Genomic DNA, 21816 nt, shown 5'->3' on the forward strand with positions numbered 1-21816 from the left:
GGCTTTGGGGGAGGGGGGGGACTCTCTGTGAATTCTGTTGGGATTGGAGAAAAAAATTCTGCTTTCCCCCACATTGTGGAGAGGGAAGCTCAGAATCACCACCACCTCGAGCCAAACTACTCCTACTACTTATTCTTCGAGAGCCAGTATGGTGTAGTAGTTAAGAGTGACAGACTCGTAATCTGGTGAACCAGGTTCGCTTCCCTGCTCCTCCACATGCACTCTGAAGTCTCTCAGCCTCACTCACCTCACAGAGTGTTTGTTGTGGGGGAGGAAGGGAAAGGAGAATTTTAGCCACTTTGAGACTCCTTCAGGGGGGAATGCAGGGATATGCATACTCCTAAACATTTTGTGACTCTAAGTTTGGCCTCGTTGAGGGGCAGCATTTCAATATGAGTAGGAATAATTGATAATAATAATAATAATAATAATAATAATAATAATAATAATAATAATAATAATTTTTATTTGTTCCCCGCCCATCTGGCTGGGTTTCCCCAGCCACTCTGGGCGGCTTCCAACAAAGATTTAAAATGCATTAAAATGTAACTAGGAAAATGAGAGTACACCTAAACATTTTTTTTTGGGGGGGGGGAAGCACTGCTCTTAACCATCATACCACACTGAGAAGAACCTCAGTGATTTTGCCCATTGCCCACTGAATTTAAACCACCCTCCCTTTCAAGGGGGGTGCTGCTTCCCCACATTGCGTGCCCAAAGTAGTTCACACGGCACACTTGAACAGCAAGGGTGACCCCCATTTCCCCCTGCTTTATAAGTGAGCTTAGCGCTGACCCAGCTGGGCCTATTTCTGGCACCCTAAATGCCTGTCCTGACCCTCCTGCTGGCCTTAATGCAGACTTGGCCGTTCCACCTTAACAAGGTGCTGTGAGTGACAATTGAGGATGCTGCACAGAGCAGAGGGTGGTTGCTGCAGCCTGCCATTGGCTTGCGCTTGTGCATCCTAAGCACCAATTACAGTCCCCGCTGCCAGCTCTAATGTGTTTATTGGGATGAGTTATAACCGAATACATGTACACAGGCTGTGTGTGTGTGTGTGTGTGTGTGTGTGTGTGTGCCTCGTTGAATGACCTCCCTCTGTGATGTAAAATATGAGAGTCTGGGAGCTACCCGTTTTATAATTCATCAGATTCAGTGACTGAGCAGAGCTGCTTGGCTTAATTATAAAGGCAAGTGCGAACTCAGCGGCTGACAGGGGGGATCTTGAAAGAGCTGGAGCACCCTGCTTTTGTTCCAGACAAACCTGCCTTTTGGGTGAGTGATGTGGCTTCAGTTCTCCTCCCAAATGCCGGCAAATCTGTCTCGTTGCTTTTGAATGCATCCCTCTGACCTAGGTAGTTGTCACCGGCGCAGGCAGAGGCTTAGAATCATTTCTGTGCCTTGTCATTTTATGACCTGGTGTCAGATTTGGGGGCTGAGAGAAGAGGAAGGGGGGGAAAGTGCATGCCTGAATTCTTCACCAAAATTTTGCAACACTCCCATCTCCCCCCAAAAAGACACTCCAATAATCATAATATCTAAGTTTCTGGCTTTTTCGGTACGCCAGTCTTGGGGAATGCAACTGAGGATAAATCAAAGGCTAGCATCCCTGCTTTTTGGGTGGTTTGCATTTGCCGCTAAGAGGAGAAAGTGATGTAGCTTTTGTTAACTAGAGACAGTGGGGGGGGGGGAGAGAAAGAGAGAGGGAGAAGAATTTGTTTCTGTCACTATTTCCTGCAATTCTGATATGTGTGTCATTTTGATTCTAATTTAGTCTTGGATAGCTGGATAATTTTGTGTTTCCTGCATCAAGACGCTGGGAGAGACTTGTATGCTAAGGGTTGGTTTTTGGGGGGGTAACCAGTTTCACTGCTCTGTGCTAAAAGACAGGTTCAAATGAATTCCAAAAGGGGACCTTTTGTTGCTGTCATTCAGCAAGAAAGGAACAGAGTCCAGTACTTCCCCCGCCATCCTGTCCTGTGTGCATGTGTTACAGTAAATACCCCAAATTTGGTGGAGGCTGACATTTGCATTTGCATGCTCTCGTTCCCCAAGGCAGCGTTTTTTAAAAGTCTGGAAATGCAGAGATGCAGCAGTGAGTGCTGACTGTCGCCAAATGGGATTGTCAGCTTCCACAGGCTGGGTGTCCAGCAAAGTGGGGGAAATACGTAATCTAGTTTTAGACAGTCATGAAATTCATCTTGAGATTGGCAGCTGGTGTAAATGTGAACTTTCACCACTGTAACATACAGATGTACCCCCCTAGCACCTAAGTATCTATCACTTTGTGCAGAGGGTGATGAAGGAGCTCAGAAAAGCTTGTGCCACAGTAAACGTGTTTAATCTTCAGTGTGGCACAAGATCCGTGGTTGTTCTAGATTGAAATGAATGATGTGTACACCCCAAATCTTGGATGAAAACGACATTGGGGAAGAAAGCGTGCTATGGACTCTGACCCCCCTGTTGCTGCATGCTGTTGTTGATTATTTATTTAAGTAAACAACAGGCAGTTATTCATTGCTTTCATTGCTCCTTGCTTTGTGTTGACCTGTACTTCAAGTAGTGGGGGGGGGGGAGAGAGAGAGCGCAATTAATTTACACCAGATCCTCCCCCTGGCAGCTCTGCAAGATCAATAAGTCCATCATTTCTTAGTTTTACTTGAAAGAACTCTAAAGCATTTTTCATATCCCTCTATTTATCTATTTCATTTCGTGTGTTTGTGTGTGTGTTTCATCATACACATACAGTATAGACATATTTGCTTGTCATCAAAGGCAACTCAGCATGGATCAATCTCTGGGATCCAAGACACTTGGAAGAACAACACCTGGTGGCTTACCGTAATACTTTTCTGGATGGTGGTCTGCAAGGCTTCATTGATCGCTGCTAGGATTTGCCTTGTTCCTCGCCACTGCCTTTGCACAGCCTGCTGCCACGTGCTACTGTAGCACAGTGGCTAAGAGGCCAAGCAGCGAAACACCAAGTGCCCAGTTCATATCTTACCAAGGCCACCAAATCACCTGGTAGCCTTTGTGTTAAGATTTCGCAGCATTGTTCTTAGCCCTAAATATGCTGGTTTCTCCCAGTCTCAACATTCTTCCCTGCAGTCAGGGATGGTAAGAAGACCTTACAGGGTTGTTTTGTAGGGATTTCTGGGAGGGTCGTGAAAACGAAGTGCTTTTAACACCCCAACCTGCAATTTAAATGCTAAGCGTCTTTAACAGATTATATATCTGAGCCTTTTTGAGTGGATATTTTCGAAAAAGGGGAGGGGGGTCTTTCTCCTTGGAAGGGAAGAAGGGCAAAGATACACTTTTGTTTGGGAAGACCCCAAGTGGGAGGGCGAAGGGATGAGGATATTTTTAGCAACAAAGTACACTGCTCCTCATTGTCTCCTGAAAATCATATTGAGCTAATTTGTGGGAAAGAGCGGGGTGGGTGGAATTGCACATGTTTTCCCTCTCTGGCAGATGTCTACAATTAATGACAGCAGTTCTGGGTTCTACTCACCCCACTCTACCCAAACACACACACACACACCTGCTTATCTGGCGATGCACAACTTTTAAATGATCTTCCCCCCTTCCATCTACCATGCGCTGAAATAGAAAGCTGCTCATAGTCGCTCCCTATTTCCATCTACTGTCTACTCCTCCTAAGGCCTCGGACAGAGGTTTTTCCAAGTCGAGCTCCTCACCCCCACCCTAAGTGAAGATCCCACAGATTGAAACATGTGCTCTGCCACTATCCAGGTTGGTGGAAACAAAACTGGATTGTGGAGAGCTCCAGCGTGATCTCTCCGAGCTTGGTGAATGGAGACTTTGGCAAATACAAGGGTATAGCAATATCCATTGGGACAACAGCAGCAGCAAACACCCCTAGCTTCACATATAGCTTTGGAACTCTCCTCCCATTAAATATTAGACCGGCACCATCTCGTTTGCCTTTGTGGTGCCTACTGTCTTGAAACAAGCCTTCTAAGTAGAAATCTCCCCCAGTCTGTCTCTGTACTGGAATTGTTTTAAATATGTTTTATTTCCTTTATTGCCTTTCTCCCTGGGTTCTTTTCAGAGGAAGGGCAGAATATAAATTTAATGAACTGATGAATTCATGAACACTGATTTTTTTTGGCGGGGAGGGGGCATCTCTGCTGGCAGGTGACTGGCCAGCAAAAGGGTATATTGAGGCTCTGCACTGAAGATGTCAATCCAGTGCCTGGGAGCTGTGAAAAAGGCAAATTTCACATTCAGGATAATTAGTAAAGGGATTGAATAAAACTGCCAGTATTGTAAGATCTTTTTTTTACAAATTTGCTGTTGCTGTGGTTGGTTGCTACCCTGTCTATCTGGACAGAAATCCTTCCAAATAACAAAAGATCTGTTAAGGAAGCCAAAGTAGCCAGATTCGAACGTTGAGTATTTATCAGGATCTTTTCCACAAGGCACTTGTGACAGATGACCCTATGGAGATCCCTGTGGGGTGGGAAGGAAATGTCTAGATGTAGCATCCCTGAGGCCATTTTCGCCTGCCTCCCTCTTTTTCGATTGCTTCATCTCAAACAGGATATTGTAGAGTTGGGTGGTGTGCAGAAAAGAGCAGCCCAAATTGATCAGGAGGAAAAGGGAGTGAATAATGGAGGAAGGTCAAGACAGAGATGTATAAAATTAGGTGTGGTGTGGTGGAGAGATGGAAGTTCTTCTCCCCATCACTGGAACCCAATAAGACCATCCCAGTGAAGCTGGGAGCTGGTAGATTCGGCACGGAGGAAGGGAGATGATTCTTCAGACCGTGTATTGAATTTGCTTCCACAAGGTGTGCTGAGGGCCACCAATTTATCTCAGAGAATCACAGAGTTGAAAGGGACCCTGGGGGTCATCTCGTCCAACCCGCCCCCCTGCAATGCAGGAACATGCAGCTGTCCCTGCACCACACTGAGCCAGTGTGGTGTAGTGGTTAAGAGTGGTAGTCTTGTAATCTGGTGAACCAGGTTCGCGTCTCCGCTCCTCCACATGCAGCTGCTGGGTGACCTTGGGCTAATCACACTTCCTTCAAGTCTCTCAGCCCCACTCACCTCACAGAGTGTTTGTTGTGGGGGAGGAAGGGAAAGGAGAATGTTAGCCGCTTTGAGACTCCTTCGGGTAGTGATAAAGTGGGATATCAAATCCAAACTCTTCTTCTTCTTCTTCTTCTTCTTCTTCTTCTTCTTCTTCTTCTTCTTGGAAATCGAACCTGCAACCTTGGTGTTGTCAGCACCGCGCTCTAACCAACTGAACTATCCAACATTTCTTATTAAGAAATTAAGAGGGCTTTCAAAGGGTGTTAGGCAAATCTCTGTAGGATAAGGTGAGCCATACTGCATCCAGGATGAGAGGCACCTTTCTTCTGAATATCCATGCTAGGGACCAAAGTGGGAAATGGTTATTGCCCACAGGTCTTTGAGAGGGTCACAACTCATGCTAGAGCAGATGTCTTGCCTGCAAGAGTATACATTCTTTGCACGAAGAATGTCACCCAGGTTCAATCCCCAGCACAATCCCTTGCGCTTCCAGGTAAGGGAGAGCCTCTGGCAGCCAGTGTAGAAAACACTGAGCTACAGTAAATGGTCCAATGGGTCTCACTCTGCATAAAGCAGCTCCCAATGGATCTATGTCGTGAGCTTCCCGTAGTCTTCTGGTTGGCCACTGTGGAAATCAGGATATTGGACTGTATAGGCTTTGGCCCTGATCCAGCAGGGCTCGTCTTGTGTCCTTATATTTATATGCATACTAGAATATTTCTTGTTCATCTGAAAGCATCCTTTCAATATCAGAATTATTTTTTTCAGAAATAGTAAGCCTGAAAGTCTTTGAACCCCTCTCCCATTCTTTCTGCAGACTCTGCAACTGCATCCATCTGTCAGAGTATTTGCATTGTGCTTATCACCATGGGTACCATTATAAGCGATGCTGGGGAAACGAACCATAAAAATATGCACACTGCAGCTGGGGGAATAAACAAATGAAGGCGCTCGGCAGAGGACTGTTGGGGCGGTCTGGCAACTAGTGAGCTGTATAACTAAGTTAGCGTGGTTCAAATGATAGTAATGGACATAAGCCTGGGAAATCTTGGCTCAGGCCTCTTAGTCAGAGACATTTGATGAACTCTGGAGCAGATAATCCCCTCTCTCAGATACACAGTGCAATCCTGTGCACGTCTACTCAGAAGTAAGCCCTGTTGAGTTGAATGCAGCTTTCTTCTAGGTGAGTATCGGACTACCGCCTCACTTTTTCTAAGCATAAAACCAGATTCAAACTTTGTAAAATCGCTATTAGAAGCTTACAGGCTCGCTTCCGGAAAAGTTGGAATGTTGGTGCATATTCCATAACATCGCATGAGCTTAAATCAGTGTCAGATGCTTCGCGGCCGGATGTGCAGTATAGCATCATACCCTCTAACTGCTTGAGCTCCATAGGGTGTATAGTACCCCAGAGGAGGGCATGGCTGGCTGGCAGGAACCAGCAACTAGAGCTGTTCTCCTAGGAGGTCAGAGTTTCCTGCAAGGTTTCGTTGTGTAACGTTAAAACTAAAACTGCAGGGACAAGATTTTTCTGTGCTTGACTTAAGCTAGCATGGCTTGCTTGTCTTGAAGAAAATTGGCCCAAACCTGGGGCGCCACCACTGTGAAGGCTCTCCCCCATTTAATGGAAGATGGAAGAGCCCTAGTTCAGTAGCAGAGTATCTGCTTTGCATCAGGAAGGTTCAATCCTGGGTATCTCCAGGTAGAGCTCCCATCTGAAACCCTAGCGAGCTGCAGCCAGTCATGGGAGACGATGCTGAGCTAGATGGAACAATGTTGCCTGATGCCATTCTGTGCTCTTATTGTGGTCATTGTTTTGGGGAGGGATGACTTGCCCTTTTCCCTTTTTTGCAGTGGGTTATGAGCCTATAAACTGATCCGCTGAAATGCAGTCCAGAAACGTTGGAGGTGGCACTCTGCTTCAGTAGTAAACTGCCAGAATTATACTGAAACAGATGGCCAAAATGTATTTTGTCATTTTGGAGGGGGCTAGCCTTTGTTCCTTCCAGTCTGGCATGCTGTGGCACCCATTGCATTTGACAATGGCTGGCATGGGAGATTCTGGGCATGTTGTGGCTGAAATCCCATGCGCTTTTGAAAGGGGCTGACGACTACTCTGGTATCGATCAGCGTGCATCAACCACCATCAAACAAATCACACCTTTTCAGCTTTAAATGCTGCCATACTCTTCCAGCCAGAACGTCTCAGGTTCAGCTCCCAGTTTCTCCAAGTAGGGCAGGGGAAATCTCCGGGTCTGCAGCTCTAGAGAGCTTCTGCCAGTCAGTGTAGACAATCCTGGGTTAGATGGACCAGTGGTCCAACTCAGTGCAAGGCAGCTCCCTGTGCTATCCCTGCTGGTGGTCTGCATTGAATTAAAACCAGGCTAAGAAACCCTGGTTTTGTCCCCACTTCCATTACCTTGACTGCCTCCTGCACTTCTCTCCAGGAAAACTGAAAAGAGTGGGGCAAAGCCTTGGCAGTTTCCCCAATGCTTTAAAAAGTCTACTTCTGTGCACATCTGCAAGGTTGCTATTCATAGCACATGCGAAATGCGCTGGCTTTCCGCGTCGAATGCCGAGGACCTCGTGCACTTGAAAGAGCACATTTTTAGCCCTGAAGCCCTCAAGCTTTATACGTGAAGGGAAAGCATATGGTTTTTGCATGACACCTCCCCAAAATATAACAGATATAGCTCAGTGGTAGAGCATCTGATTAGCACACATGATTTCCTAGTTTCAGTCCCCAGTATCTCCAGGTAGAGAAGTCCTGTCAAAAATGCTGGAGAGTCACTGCTAGTTATTGTACGTACATCATACTGAACTAGGTGAACCAGTGGCCTGATTCAGTAACCAGCAGCTTCCAGTGTTTCTTCGTTGGAGCTAAATGGAGATGCTTATGGTGCTGTTGCAGAGGCTGTAATGTCTCCTGTTAAACCACTGTTCCTATAGTGGTAGAGTGCTTGCTTTCCATGCATAAAGTCCCAGGTTCAATCCTGGGCATGTTCAGGTAGGGAATGTTGATTGTCAGAAGCCCTGCCAGTCAGAGTAGAATAATAATAATAATAATAATAATAATAATAATAATAATAATAATAATAACAACAACAACAACAACAACAACAACAACAACAACAACAACAACAACAGCAATAACAACAATAACAATAATTTATTTATATCCCAGCTACTCTGGGCTTCCCCAGCCACTCTGGGCGGCTTCCAAAAAATGTTAAAATACTGTAATACATCAAACATCAAAAGCTTCCCTAAACAGGGCTGCCTTCAAATGTCTTCTAAAGGTCTGGTAGTTCTTCTTTTTGACATCTGGTAGGAGGGCGTTCCACAGGGCGGATGCCACTACAGAAAAGGCCCTCTGCCTGGTTCCCTGTAACTTGGCTTCTCGCAGTGAGGGAACTGCCAGAAGGCCCTCGGTGCTGGACCTCAGTGTCCGGGCAGAACGATGGGGGTGGAGACGCTCCTTCAGAGCTAGATGGGCCAGTGCGTCTGACTTGGTGTCATGCAGCTTCCTATGTTCCCATGTGTTCAGTGAATGGGTGAGAGGAAAGCAGAATTGCACCCACCGGACACATTCTCTAGCACCGGCACATGGGGCTCAGGGTTTCCATTTGTAGGTGGAACGCTACATGGGGCTTTCTCAGTAATGCCTAATGGGAAGCTGCTGTCTACAGACAGCAGACATGGTGATGTTGGGAGAATGGACAGTGGGTTTGATCCTGCTCCCTCATAATGCATCATGTGTGTGCACATGCATGCATGCAGGAAGCTGCATTAAAGGAGCACACCTATTGCCAGTGGCGTAGCGTGGGGGTGCAGGGGGGGCCGGCCGCACCGGGCGCAACATCTGGGGGTTAGGGTTAGGGGGCGCAAATCCACGGGTTAGGGGGCGCAAATCCACGGGTTAGGGGGCGCAAATTACTTGCCTTGCCCCGGGTGCTGACAACCCACGCTACGCCACTGCCTATTGCCAAGGGATGTAAGAAGGCAGCAATTGCCATTCCAACCCATATTTGTCACAGTTAGCGCCGTTTCCATTTTGCTGCACTTCGGTTTCCCCCAAATGCTACATAATTTGTCTCTCTGACTGCTGTTTTACGTGAGTTACGTAACTGTTCATCTAACTTTCACAAATTACATTCATTTCAATGCAAAGGGAACATCAAAACAATTTTTAAAAAGTAATTGATTACAAGTTTTTTGTGGACTTTAAAAAAAAAAAACTAGTCCAGCAACAACATGAACAAATCCTAGTTTTATTTGTATGACTTCCATTCCTGACGATAGATGAGCAGACAAACTGCTGCAATTTCCACTTCCTTTTTCATTTTTATCTGAATTCTTCAACATCCTTCCTGTTGCCAGGCTCAGTGAATCTCTGCTAAGTGATGGTTAGAATCTAGATTTTACTACTCTTGCTCGGGAGGAACATCTGAGACATTCTGAGAGGGGGTTGCAGAAATTGGACTTCTCCAGATGCCCTATTTACTGAGCATTTGTCCTGTTTTGCAGGCATGACGTTTATGCAGAGGTTAAATTATATCCTGTCTTTATTGTGCATTTCTATTGATCATTCTTCCTGCATTCACCCTGATTTGCTTTTGGGGGAGATTTAAACAACTTCCCATTAGCCATTTGTTCATCCCTCACTTTTCAGTGCACTTTCTCTCTGTGCCTTCTAAACTGCAAAAAGTCGGATTCCTTTTTCAAGTGGATTTTTAATGCTAGGGCGGCAGAACAATTGCACCCACTTTAATTGCAGAAACCTAAAGTTATTGTGTAGGGACTTGCCTAGGACAGAGCCTAGGACTTGCCAATCAGAAGGTTAGCGGTTTGAATCCCCGCGACGGAGTGAGCTCCCGTTGCTCGGTCCCTGCTCCTGCCAACCTAGCAGTTCGAAAGCATGTCAAAGTGCAAGTAGATAAATAGGTACCGCTCCAGCGGGAAGGTAAATGGCATTTCCGTGCGCTGCTCTGGTTCGCCAGAAGCGGCTTAGTCATGCTGGTCACATGATCCGGAAGATGTACGCCAGCTCCCTCGGCCAATAAAGCAAGATGAGCACCACAACCCCAGAGTCAGCCACGACTGGATCTGATGATCAGGGGTCCCTTTACCTTTAAAGTTATTGTGTGTGCTTGGCTCCTGCAAACTAATGAGTATGTTAAGGCACCTTAGTACCGCAGAAGTTGGGGTGCATATTTTAAATGCTCCCCTCTCCGTTAGAAAAACAAAAACAACCTTCCTGCATGTAGAAAAGCAGCTTCTCTGGGGAAATGGTTTGTCATAGCTTGCTCCCTGATATGCTTGATTAGTAGGTGTGGGGAGTATTCAAAAGGATCACCACATGCACTCACTAGAAGCCTAATATTGTACAGTCCAGAATCCCAACGCCTCATAACTGAATTGGAGATCTTAATTAGAGTGAAGCTTAGTGGGGCAGCAATCCTTGGCATCTCCTGTTAAAAAGCACCTGGAAAGGCAAAAGTCACAGGTTCAGTCCCCGGCACACCAATAGGAGCCTAGTGTCTTCGCTATGAATCTTTCCCATTAAAACTGTGCTATGAATCTTTCCAATGGAAACGGCATTGATGTTCCATTCTGACATAGTTCAAGACTCAGTTCAAGACTGTAGCCCCCATGGAAGTGTAAAGGTCAGGCATCTTTAGAATGAATATATGTGATGGTCAGAAATGATAGGCAGGATGTTTTTATTCCTTGGAGATGTCTCACTATGCCATTTAAATGTATTGATCACGCAAGGAACGCAGGCTGAACGTGATTCTACAAATGAAAAATAAGTTCAGATCTATTTTCTGCATGTTTCAGAAGCAGCCGCTGCACAATGTACAGAGCCGGCAAGAATCTAAAAGTGTTCCAAAAGTCATCCCTTAGCAACAGCATAATTAGGCAAACAACAAGCCATATTGCCACATTCGGCAATGCAGAACTTTAAGACTAAATGAAGCAATCCTCAGAGGTGTTAAAACTTAATCCAATTATAAATCATGATGTGAGGGGGGAGGGACTCAGGGTCTTAGAATCTCTGTGTTTTGCATTACATGTCAGAAAGGGGACCAGACAGCCTGGGTGATCAGTAAAGTTCATAGCGGCTGCCCTTGAGGCATCAGATAGGCCCTGATGTTGCATTCTACCTATGGGATGGGAGCTTCGATATCCAGTCTTCCTTCTCTGTGGCATATTGAGGAGTGGAGACAGCAGACGCTGTCTTGATCTGGCCAGTGAACCATATTGTTGATCTCCTTTATCCCTAGTCCAAATTTGACAGGTGGGTGGAGACACTTGCCTGCCTATCATCCCATGTGACAACGATGCCCTTTTCTGACCACAGGGGTCTTGCAGGGTGCTTTGCAACATGCCCACAAAAAAGTGCTTTTGCAAAGCTCTCTGCAAGGCAGCCCTTTGAAAGGGGCTCATGACTCCCCTTGCAAAGTAGTTCAGCTGCAGGCCAGCTGTTTGGAGGAGCGCTGCTGAGTGTGAGTGATCCGCCTGCATTCCTGATAGTACTACAGGAAGGAAGAACTAGGTGACAGAGAAGTCAGTGCTGATTGTGCCAGGAACCACCCCTATCAAACGCACGCACGATGTTCAAGGGACGAGGCCACACGATGAAATAATAATGGGGAGAGGGGTGGCCATTCTCCTGTCCATGGTGACAGCCTCAGAACCATCAGGAATCGTCTGCACAACCCATCCATGAAAATGCAAGTTGGGCATGCCAAACCGTAATCAGCCGCATTGTGCTTTGCTTTCCATAGTTATTTATTTCTCCATTTAACGCAAATTGCTGCGCTGGGTGGCATGGAGGTGAGGCTTGTTAAAAGGGTGCAGATCAGCCAACAACATTGCGGTGCAAGGCCTTCCAATTAGCTGTGGCTTTGAGAATCTGGAGGCAGCTGCACAAGTAGGAGAAAATATATGGTTTCTCAGAGTGGATTGCTTTTAACAAGAGATGGCTGGTTTGCAGATTAATGCCGATATTCTCACTTTAATGGATAGGCTGGCAGTTTAAAGTGTTTGTTTGTTCATTTGTTTAGCTATAATGAAAAGCAGTGTCATCCAGCAGATTAAATAGCCTTTGCATTTAGATACAGGAGACAAGAGTCGACATATGAATCTGTCCTGTGCAAAGTCAAACTGCCCGTTCAAATAGCCTAGTATTGTCTACACTGGCTGGCAGCAGCTCTTCAGAGTTTCAGGCAGGTGTCTTTCCCAGTCCTTCCTGGAGATGCCGGGGACTAAACCTATGACTTTTGCCTTTCCAGGTGCTTTTTAACAGAAGATGCCAAGGATTGCTGCCCCACTGAGCTTCACTCTAATTAAGATCTCCAATTCAGTTTTCGGGTTGAGAGCTGGCTTGTGCATGCATGCCATCATTCAATAATACATCCAGTTACTTCCAGACTCATAGAATCATAGAACTGTAGAGTTGGAAGGGGCCCCAAAGGTCACCCCCTGCAATGCAGAAATCTCAGCTAAAGCACCCATGACAGGTGGCAATCCAACCTCTACTTTGTTGTTTAATCGTTTAGTCATGTCCAACTCTTCATGACCCCATGGACATCAGGCACTCCTGTCTTCCACTGCCTCCCGCAGTTTGGTCAAACTCATGCTGGTAGCTTCAAGAACACTGTCCAACCATCTCGTCCTCTGTTGTCCCCTTCTCCTTGTGCCCTCAATCTTTCCCAGCATCAGGGTCTTTTCCAGGGAGTCTTCTCTTCTCATGAGGTGGCCAAAGTATTGGAGCCTTAGCTTCAGCATCTGTCCTTCCAGTGAGCACTCAGGGCTGATTTCTTTCAGAATGGATCAGTTTGATCTTCTTGCAGTCCATGGGACTCTCAAGAGTCTCCTCCAGCACCACAATTCAAAAGCATCCATTCTTCGGCAATCAGCCTTCTTTATGGTCCAGCTCTCACTTCCATTCATCACTACTGGGGAAACCATAGCTTTAACTATATGGACCTTTGTTGGCAAGGTGATGTCTCTGCTTTTTAACCTCCAATGGAGAGTCTGCAACCTCCAATGGATTCTGTTCCACTGTCGAACAGCTCTTAGTGTCAGAAAGTTCTTCCTGATGTTGTGTCAAAATCTCCTTCCTTTTAACTTATTGATTCAAGTCCTAACCTTCAGTGCAGGAGAAAACAATCCTGCTCCACCTTCCACGTGACAACCCTTGAGATATTTGAAGATGGCTATCATATGTCCTCTCAGCCTCCTCTTTTCCAGGCTAAACATGCCCAGCTCCCTCAACAGCAGGAGAGGGGTACTGCATTCCTGTTCTGCTTTGGAGCATATACCATAGGTATCTGTTTGGCACCTCTATGGAAGAAGTTGGTGTACTAGATGGCCTTTGATACAATCCAGCAGGACTGTTCTTACACCCTTACTTTCACTTGGGGCAGATTCACACATGAATGTTTGTTGCCTGTGGTCTACAACTTTTAAGTAACAGGTATACACACACACACACACACACACACACACACACACACACGTATGTATTTTTCTTAAAAGACAATTGGCAAGCTTTCTCGGACACTGTTTGGTACCATAGAGAAGGGGCTCACCCTGGAACAGGCACTGCTTTTTGTAAGCACCTTATGGGCTTCAAAAACCGAGATTCTGTAGACTTGTCTCTTAGAATCATTTGTTTCAGAGTGAAGTCTAGACGAGTACAGAGGTACCTCGGGTTACAGACGCTTCAGGTTACAGACACTTCAGTTTACATACTCTGCTAACCCAGAAATAGTACCTCGGGTTAAGAACTTTGCTTCAGGATGAGAACAGAAATTGCGCAGCGGCAGCAGGAGGCCCCATTAGCTAAAGTGGTGCTTCAGGTTAAGAACAGACCTCCAGAACCAATTAGGTTCTTAACCCAAGGTACCACTGTACTCTGATCGCTGGTGTAACACTGTTCAGGGAATGGGGCCCAGGGAGATAGGCAGACAGAGAAGCATTTGATCTTATTTGAACTTTCCCCCCAACCCTGTTTGTGCCCTGACATGGTACCGCTAAGTCAGAGGGCTACTATTCTGGATCAGGCCCCCTCTTGTGATGTAAGTGTGTGGGGAGAGCAGTCCTTTGGCACCCCCAAACAGCCATGTGTTATCATAAACTTTGATGAGATGATCCTGACTTACTCAGTGTACAGTGGTGCCTCGCAAGACGAAATTAATTCGTTCCGCGAGTTTTGTCGTCTTGCGATCTTTTTCGTCTTGCGAAGCACGGTGTCGGGAAAGTTTTGGAAAAGCTTCAAAAATCGCCAAAGTCTTTAAAAACTCAAAAAAGGCTACCACACTGTGTTCTATGAGTTGCTCCTTGAAGTCAAGTCGCAACTGTATTAACGGTGTTAAGAAAAAGGAAACAAACTTGCAAGACGTTTCTGTCTTGCGAAGCATGCCCATAGGGAAAATCGTCTTGCGAAGCAGCTCAAAAAACAAAAAACCGTTTCGTCTAGCGAGTTTTTTGTCTTGCGAGGCATTCGTCTTGCGAGGTACCACTGTAGTTACCTTCCCTTTCAGAAAAGAAGATTTCACTTCCTGTTCCCGAAAGCACAGAAAATGCTAGCAGACCATGGGTTACAAGATCTGCCCCAAATCCATATTAATTCTGTTGCCCCTTGTGCTTAAATTCAGTCACCTTGGACTGGGCGATATTCTCAGTGGGCTCCGCTGAGATTTGGGTTTGCCAGATGTAAGAGTCGTTCAGCACCTCTGTGTGTCTGGTGCCTGCGATTATAAATAAAGGGTGACCTTCTCCACCCTCCCCAGTAAGGGAGGTTTAATGTCCATTATGAACCTCTGAAAATGCTGACGGATCCCTTAGGTGTAGAAGCATTATTCCACATCCCCGTCAGGATGATATTAAAAACCCATATTGCTTTACCAGCAGCTCAGCAAAAGTGCAGCTAAGGGAGGAAAGTTCAGGAGGCCGGAACAGCTCAGTCGAATCTCTTTTCATAGGGCAGACTGCTGAATTCGGTTGCAAATTTCAATGAAATGCCTGGGTGAATAGATCCAGTTTTTCTCACTTTCTGATATTGTCTAAATCAGTTTTCAAAAAATAAATAAATCCAAACTTCCTCACGAAAATTAATCAGCACTGTTGTGCAAATTTCTCCTAATACAATCGTACCTTGGTTTTCGAACAGCTTAGTTCCCAAAAGGTTTGGCTCCCAAATAATTGAAACCCAGAAGTGAGTGTTTCAGTTTTCGAAATATTTTTGGAAGCCGAACGTCCGATGGGGCTTCCACAGCTTCTGATTGGCTGCAGAAGCCATGCTTTGGTTTCTGAACGTTTTGGAAGTCGAACAGACTTCCAGAACAGATTCCATTCGACTTCCAAGGCATGACTGTACATGCAATTGTATACAGTTTTACCTAATGTACACATTTTTTGCAAAGCAATTTCCCCCAATATAATACATTTTTGTACTTATTTATTTTTGCTAACATCTTCATTCTTATGGATACTTTGCATTAAGAGGTGCATTTTTGCACACAGTGCTTGTCCGAAGTGTAGCGTCGTAGATTTGGATGAGTGCAAGTTTTGAAGAAAGGCTGTGATTTGTTCCACGTCAACTGCTGATGTCTTTTGATGGGGCACTGTGGGTATCCTGCATGCCCCACAGGCTCAGCAGGCCTTTATCGGGGGCCAAACCTTTAGTGTGGCTAGCCCTGCCCTGTGGAACTCCTTGCCAATAGAACATTGGCAGCAGAGGCAATTTTAGGGTAGCGCCACTGCAGGGGGCGCCGCTGGAATTTGAGAACCCACAGTCCACCGCTGTTTGGCAGGAGTGATCCCTCCTTGTTCTGAAAACTGTATTATTCATGCAGCCCTTTCGAATCCGAGATTCCTTGCCAACTAGTCCTTTTGATGTTTCATTGTGATAGCATGTGTTTTGGTCTGTGATACTTTATAGGAAAGTGCCGTTCATAAATATTTTAAGTGCACAGATAAAAATAATGAAATAAATAAAGGAGAGCCCTGAAGCTGAAGCAAGCAAAGGCAGAGGGAAAATGGCCCATGTGGTGCAAGCTGAGCTCGTCGAAGGCATGCCAGATTTCGGAACATTTGGGCCAGGTTTTTTGACCATCTGGCTGTTTCAGGGCTCCCTCCTCCATACCCCCTGGTTCACTCTCTGTTATTAGGCAAATGCTCTCCCTCTCCGTCTGTGTGTGTGTGCATGTGTGTGCTTGTGTGTGTGTGTGCAAGGAGAGGGGAAGAGAGAGAAAGAAACTGGATTTTTTTAAAAAAAATCAATTATTCAGCAACAAAGCAGGTACAGTCGTACCTTGGAACCTGAACGGAATCTGTTCTGGAAGTCCGTTCAGCTTCCAAAATGTTCGGAAACCAAAGCACGGCTTCCGATTGGCTGCAGGAAGGAACTAAGGCAGCCTGTTCTGATGGATTGTACTTTTTATGCTGAATGTAGGGAAATGAATACAGGTGTTCATTGTGGAGGAGTCAGTTCTGATGATTCGGTAAGAATGGTTTTCCTTTTTGCCCAAATTGGGAGATTTTTGTCACATACTGAAAGGCAACATTTGCTGTAGGTCCTCAGACATTGAAAGGAAAGTTTCTCATTCTGCATATATCAATATTCTCACTATGGATACTATAGATCGGGAGAGGGCAGAAGATAGATCAAGGTCTACTGGTCGATCTTTGCGAGACTGGCAAGGCTTTTCAACTCCCAATTTTTACTAATAACAACAACAAAAAACTTTCCCCCCACGTAATTGGGGTTAGGACTGCAGGCTTAATTTGCTTCCTACTGTGAATTTTTAAAACCAGTGGAATGCATTGTTCATTATTGCACCTTTCACATTCAGATTAGTTTGAGTGTAATGTTTCAACAGACACGCACAGATGGCCAGATTCGGAATAAAACAGGCATTAAAAATTAGAATGTTAGGATTAAAAAAAGAGGAGGATATTTATATGTAGTTGAGTTAGTTGCAGAAGTAATTTATACAAGGCCAGGACACAAGGATATAATATCAAGAGGGTGTTCTACATTGTACCACCCTGATGTCTGAGTGAGGGAAGTGAGATAGGATGAAAAGTTTATGCTGAACTGTGAAATCAAGATTGCAAGAACGTCAATAATCCTAGTCCCACTTACACGTGACTAAAACCCATTGAATTCAATGGGACTTACTTCTGAATAGACATTGTTATGATCGCACCCATAGATGGTTTGGCAATAGGAATTAGCTTTATTTTTAAGTTACCGCAAGGCTCTCTGTTGCTTTTGCTGCAAACAAGAGAAGCAGGGCCCCACCCCTCTGAAATTCATTAACTTTGAAAAGGAACACACAGCTTATTTGTACATATCTCTTGATAGATGAGTTACGGGTTTCTGTTGTGTGCTGTGAGATACATAAAAACATACACATATATTTCAGCATCAGCGGATGGGAAAACAGAAGAAAGACTGCAAAATAAATAAATTGTAGTGTAATAGATGGTGGGGAAACACCAGATGAAATTGCAGGTGGAATTTGGAACATATTGAAGCACATTGTTACATTCCTAGCCGTATGTTTGCCTATCCGTCCTATAAATTTTAAATACACACTCACCGTTCCTTTAACCTCGAGCAGTGGCGTAGCGTGGGGGGTGCAGGGGGGGCCGGCCGCACCGGGCGCAACATCTGGGGTTAGGGCAAATCCATGGGTTAGGGGGCGCAAATCCATGGGTTAGGGGGCGCAAATCCACGGGTTAGGGGGCGCAAATTACTTGCCTTGCCCCGGGTGCTGACAACCCACGCTACGCCACTGACCTCGAGTATTTGACATAGCATGTTATACCGCTCGAGTTAATTCAACAATGAATTGACTCAACTGATTGACTTTTGTCTCTTGGAGTTTGAACCTTTTGGGGTTATGACATCAGTTCTCCACACAGGGCTTACCTAAGAACATAAGCATAGGAAGAGGTTTGATGCTAGATGAGGCCAGAAACTTATCTAGTTCAGCATCCTGTTTTTCAAAGTGGCAGGCTGGAAGCAGATAGGAACCCTTCACATAACGCGTCGTTGAATTATGGAGTCCTCTCCCACGGGAGGTGGTAAGACGGGCAGCAACCTGGATGGCTTTAAAAGAGAATTAGGCAAATTCACGGAGGACAGGGCTATCAGTGAACACTGGCCAGAATGGTTACGTTCTACCACCACTGCTGGAGGCCGTCTGTCTCTGAATACCAGTTGCTGGAAATCAAAATTTTCCCCCCAAGCTTGCTGGCGCCTCTCTTTTGTACATAAAGGTAAAGGTAAAAGGAACCCTGACCATTAGGTCCAGTCGCGGACGGCTCTGGGGTTGCGGCGCTCATCTCACTTTATTGGCCAAGGGAGCCGGCATACAGCTTCCGGGTCATGTGGCCAGCATGACTAAGCCACTTCTGGCGAACCAGAGCAGCACACGGAAACGCCGTTTACCTTCCCGCCGGAGTGGTACCTATTTATCTACTTGCGTTTTGATGTGCTTTCGAACTGCTAGGTTGGCAGGAGCAGGGACCGAGCAATGGGAGCTCACCCTTTCGCAGGGATTCGAACCGCCGACCTTCCGATCAGCAAGTCCTAGGCTCTGTGGTTTAACCCACAGCACCACCCGCGTCCTTCTTTCATACATGGGAAGTGCTATATTTGCTACACAGTCACACAGAAGCTTGTACGTAACGTAGAGGCGGTTTGAACCTGTGTTCAAAGCAACATGCAAACAAGCCTGCAGGTAGACACGTACACATGCAGACAGACACAGGGACACACAAATCAAACATTGCCTCCGCCCCTTTTCATCAGATCAGTCAATGAGATGAGAGAAAGGGTGATGACCATTCTCACTGTGGTTCTGGGCTGGGCAGAGAATCCAGCCCAGTGCTATGATGGGAATTCAGGTCCCTCAATCCCTGCAGCAGTTTGCACTCTCTTTGCCACCCCAGCCCACCCCCAATTCGCTTTCAGACTACCTCCTCGGCTGCTCAAGACTCCATACAGAAGAGCCAAGAGGGCTGCTGCTTATTTCCACAAAGCTTCCCCACAAATTTATTTTTAATTAAGTGGTTGCTGCTCTCATTACTTAGTGTGTAATGAGAACTGGGAGGTATAAGAGCTTGGATTTGCATATTTTATGGCGGCTTGACACACTGCTGACAGCTATTGAATTTGTTGTACTTACTTCAAAGTCCGTGTGGTGATTTCAGCCCTGCCCAAGCTTTGTAGTAGAGTCTTTCCAGATTCGGCTGTTGATTCAGCAGCATGACTAAGGTGTAAGGATAATTAGCAAGTCGCCGGTTTTTCATCCCCTCCCATCTGTTCCTTTGGCTCTTTTCCTCGCTGCAGATTTGTACCAACTAAGCGCTTGATCCTGCTACAGAGCTGTGGAAGCAGCTCTCTCTGGAAGTTAGTTCCAGACATATTTTTTAAGGGGGTGTTTGGTGCTTTTCACCTTTATTTTCATGTCTAGTGCTAGCCTATTTTAGGTGAGACTATATGCAGGGATGCGGGTTGCACTATGGGTTAAACCACAGAGCCTAGGACTTGCCAATCAGAATCATAGAATCATAGAGTTGGAAGAGACCACAAGGGCCATCGAGTCCAACCCCCTGCCAAGCAGGAAACACCATCAGAGCACTCCTGACATATGGTTGTCAAGCCTCTGCTTAAAGACCTCCAAAGTAGGAGACTCCACCACACTCCTTGGCAGCAAATTCCACTGTCAAACAGCTCTTACTATCAGGAAGTTCTTCCTAATGTTTAGGTGGAATCTTCTTTCTTGTAGTTTGGATCCATTGCTCCGTGTCCGCTTCTCTGGAGCAGCAGAAAACAACCTTTCTCGCTCCTCCATATGACATCCTTTTATATATTTGAACATGGCTATCATATCACCCCTTAACCTCCTCTTCTCCGGGCTAAACATGCCCAGCTCCCTTAGCCGTTCCTCATAAGGCATCGTTTCCAGGCCTTTGACCATTTTGGTTGCCCTCCTCTGGACACGTTCCAGTTTGTCAGTGTCCTTCTTGAACTGTGGTGCCCAGAACTGGACACAGTACTCCAGGTGAGGTCTGACCAGAGCAGAATACAGTGGCACTATTACTTCCCTTGATCTAGATGCTATACTCCTATTGATGCAGCCCAGAATTGCATTGGCTTTTTTAGCTGCCGCGTCACACTGTTGGCTCATGTCAAGTTTGTGGTCAACCAAGACTCCTAGATCCTTTTCACATGTACTGCTCTCAAGCCAGGTGTCCCCCATCTTGTATTTGTGCCTCTCATTTTTTTTTGCCCAAGTGCAATACTTTACATTTCTCCCTGTTAAAATTCATCTTGTTTGTTTTGTGCCCAGTTCTTTAATCTGTCAAGGTCGTTTTGAAGTGTGATCCTGTCCTTCAAAATCAGAAGGTTGGTGGTTCAAATCCCCGTGACAGGGTAAGCTCCCATTGCTTGGTCCCTGCCCCTGCCAACCTAGCAGTTCGAAAGCACAGCAAAGTGCAAGTAGATAAATAGGTACCGCTCTGGTGGGAAGGTAAACGGCCTTTCCGTGCACTGCTCTGGTTCGCCAGAAGTGGCTTAGTCATGCTGGCCACATGACCCAGAAGCTGTACGCCGGCTCCCTTGGCCAATAAGTGAGATGAGTGCCGCAACCCCAGAGTCGGTCATGACTGGACCTAATGGTCAGGGCTCCCTTTACCTTTATATGCAGAACAGCAGCGATTCTGCATACAGAAAACCCTGCATAACAAACCTTCCCCAAAGTACAGAATCCTATGGGGAAACACTGCATGTGATAGTCTGTTGAGTATGTGATGAAAGGGTACCATGTCTCTATAAAATTGTCTTTGTCTCACTTTCCAGCTAAAGCTTTAATTTCCTTGGTCAGCTTTTCTGAAAGTGCTATGGTCCAACCTTTTTGTTTTTTGCAAATGTTCAAAAGAGTTCCAGTTTGGGCAACAAGTTGTCTCGAGCTGCTTCTAAAAGAAAAAGTAATTGATTCTTTGTATTGCAGATTAGGATATTCTTTTTTAAAGGTTGTTGACAATTAGAGCACTGATTCTGTGCTATTCACTGAACTTCACTGTACTGTGGGCCACTGTGCTCATTTGCTTAAATTATTGCGTGCCTTTCTACAATTATTATTATTATTATTATTAGTAGTAGTAGTAGTAGTAGTAGTAGTAGTATACCAGTTCACAACATAATTATGTCACAGTTCCCTTCTTCTTTCCTTCAAAATATTTTCTTAGTTTTAAGCATCTGGAAGTATCAAAATCAAAAATCAAAAAACAAAAAACAAAAATCAAAAAACAAAAATCAAAGAAAGAAAGAAACCAAGAAATAAAAAATGTAAACTGTAAAACATCACAGCCTAGGAAAACAAAAAGCTCTAGAGAAACAATATGTTATCAGCTGATATGGGGATTCCCTTTATAAGTAATAAAAGTGTGTGTTTCTACCAGTGAGTACCATCATTACTTAAAGTGAAAATGAGGTCACTTCTATCCTCTGATGAAGCTGTAGTAAGCAAATGCCATGGCCACAAAGTGGTAAATGAATACAGAAATTGAGGCAGAAATCAATCCTATCAGCCAGGGTGATTGACAGGTAACAGCAGATGACAGCACCTGAGTGGCAGGGAGGCGTGGTTTGTTAAAAATGGCACCATCTGCCATTTGGAGGAACTTTTGTTGTTGTTTAGTCATGTCCGACTTCGTGACCCCATGGACC

General features: G+C 45.5%; 1 protein-coding gene across 8 annotated transcripts in view; it reads left to right on the forward strand.

Moving 5' to 3' along the window:
- DLG2 (discs large MAGUK scaffold protein 2) overlaps positions 1-21816 on the forward strand; it is a 904765-nt gene that overhangs the window by 790062 nt on the left and 92887 nt on the right. Inside the window, exon 1 of one of the 8 annotated variants that reach the window (XM_083499673.1) lies at positions 1052-1275. The exons of the other annotated variants lie outside the window; for them this stretch is intronic. The gene's annotated coding sequence lies outside the window, so the exon portion shown is untranslated. Of the gene's footprint in view, positions 1-1051; positions 1276-21816 lie in introns of those variants that run through there. 8 annotated transcript variants of the gene reach the window in all.

The sequence above is a fragment of the Podarcis liolepis genome, assembly GCF_965112155.1.
Source record: "Podarcis liolepis genome assembly, chromosome: 4".
In the NCBI taxonomy this organism is placed as follows: Eukaryota; Metazoa; Chordata; class Lepidosauria; order Squamata; family Lacertidae; genus Podarcis; species Podarcis liolepis.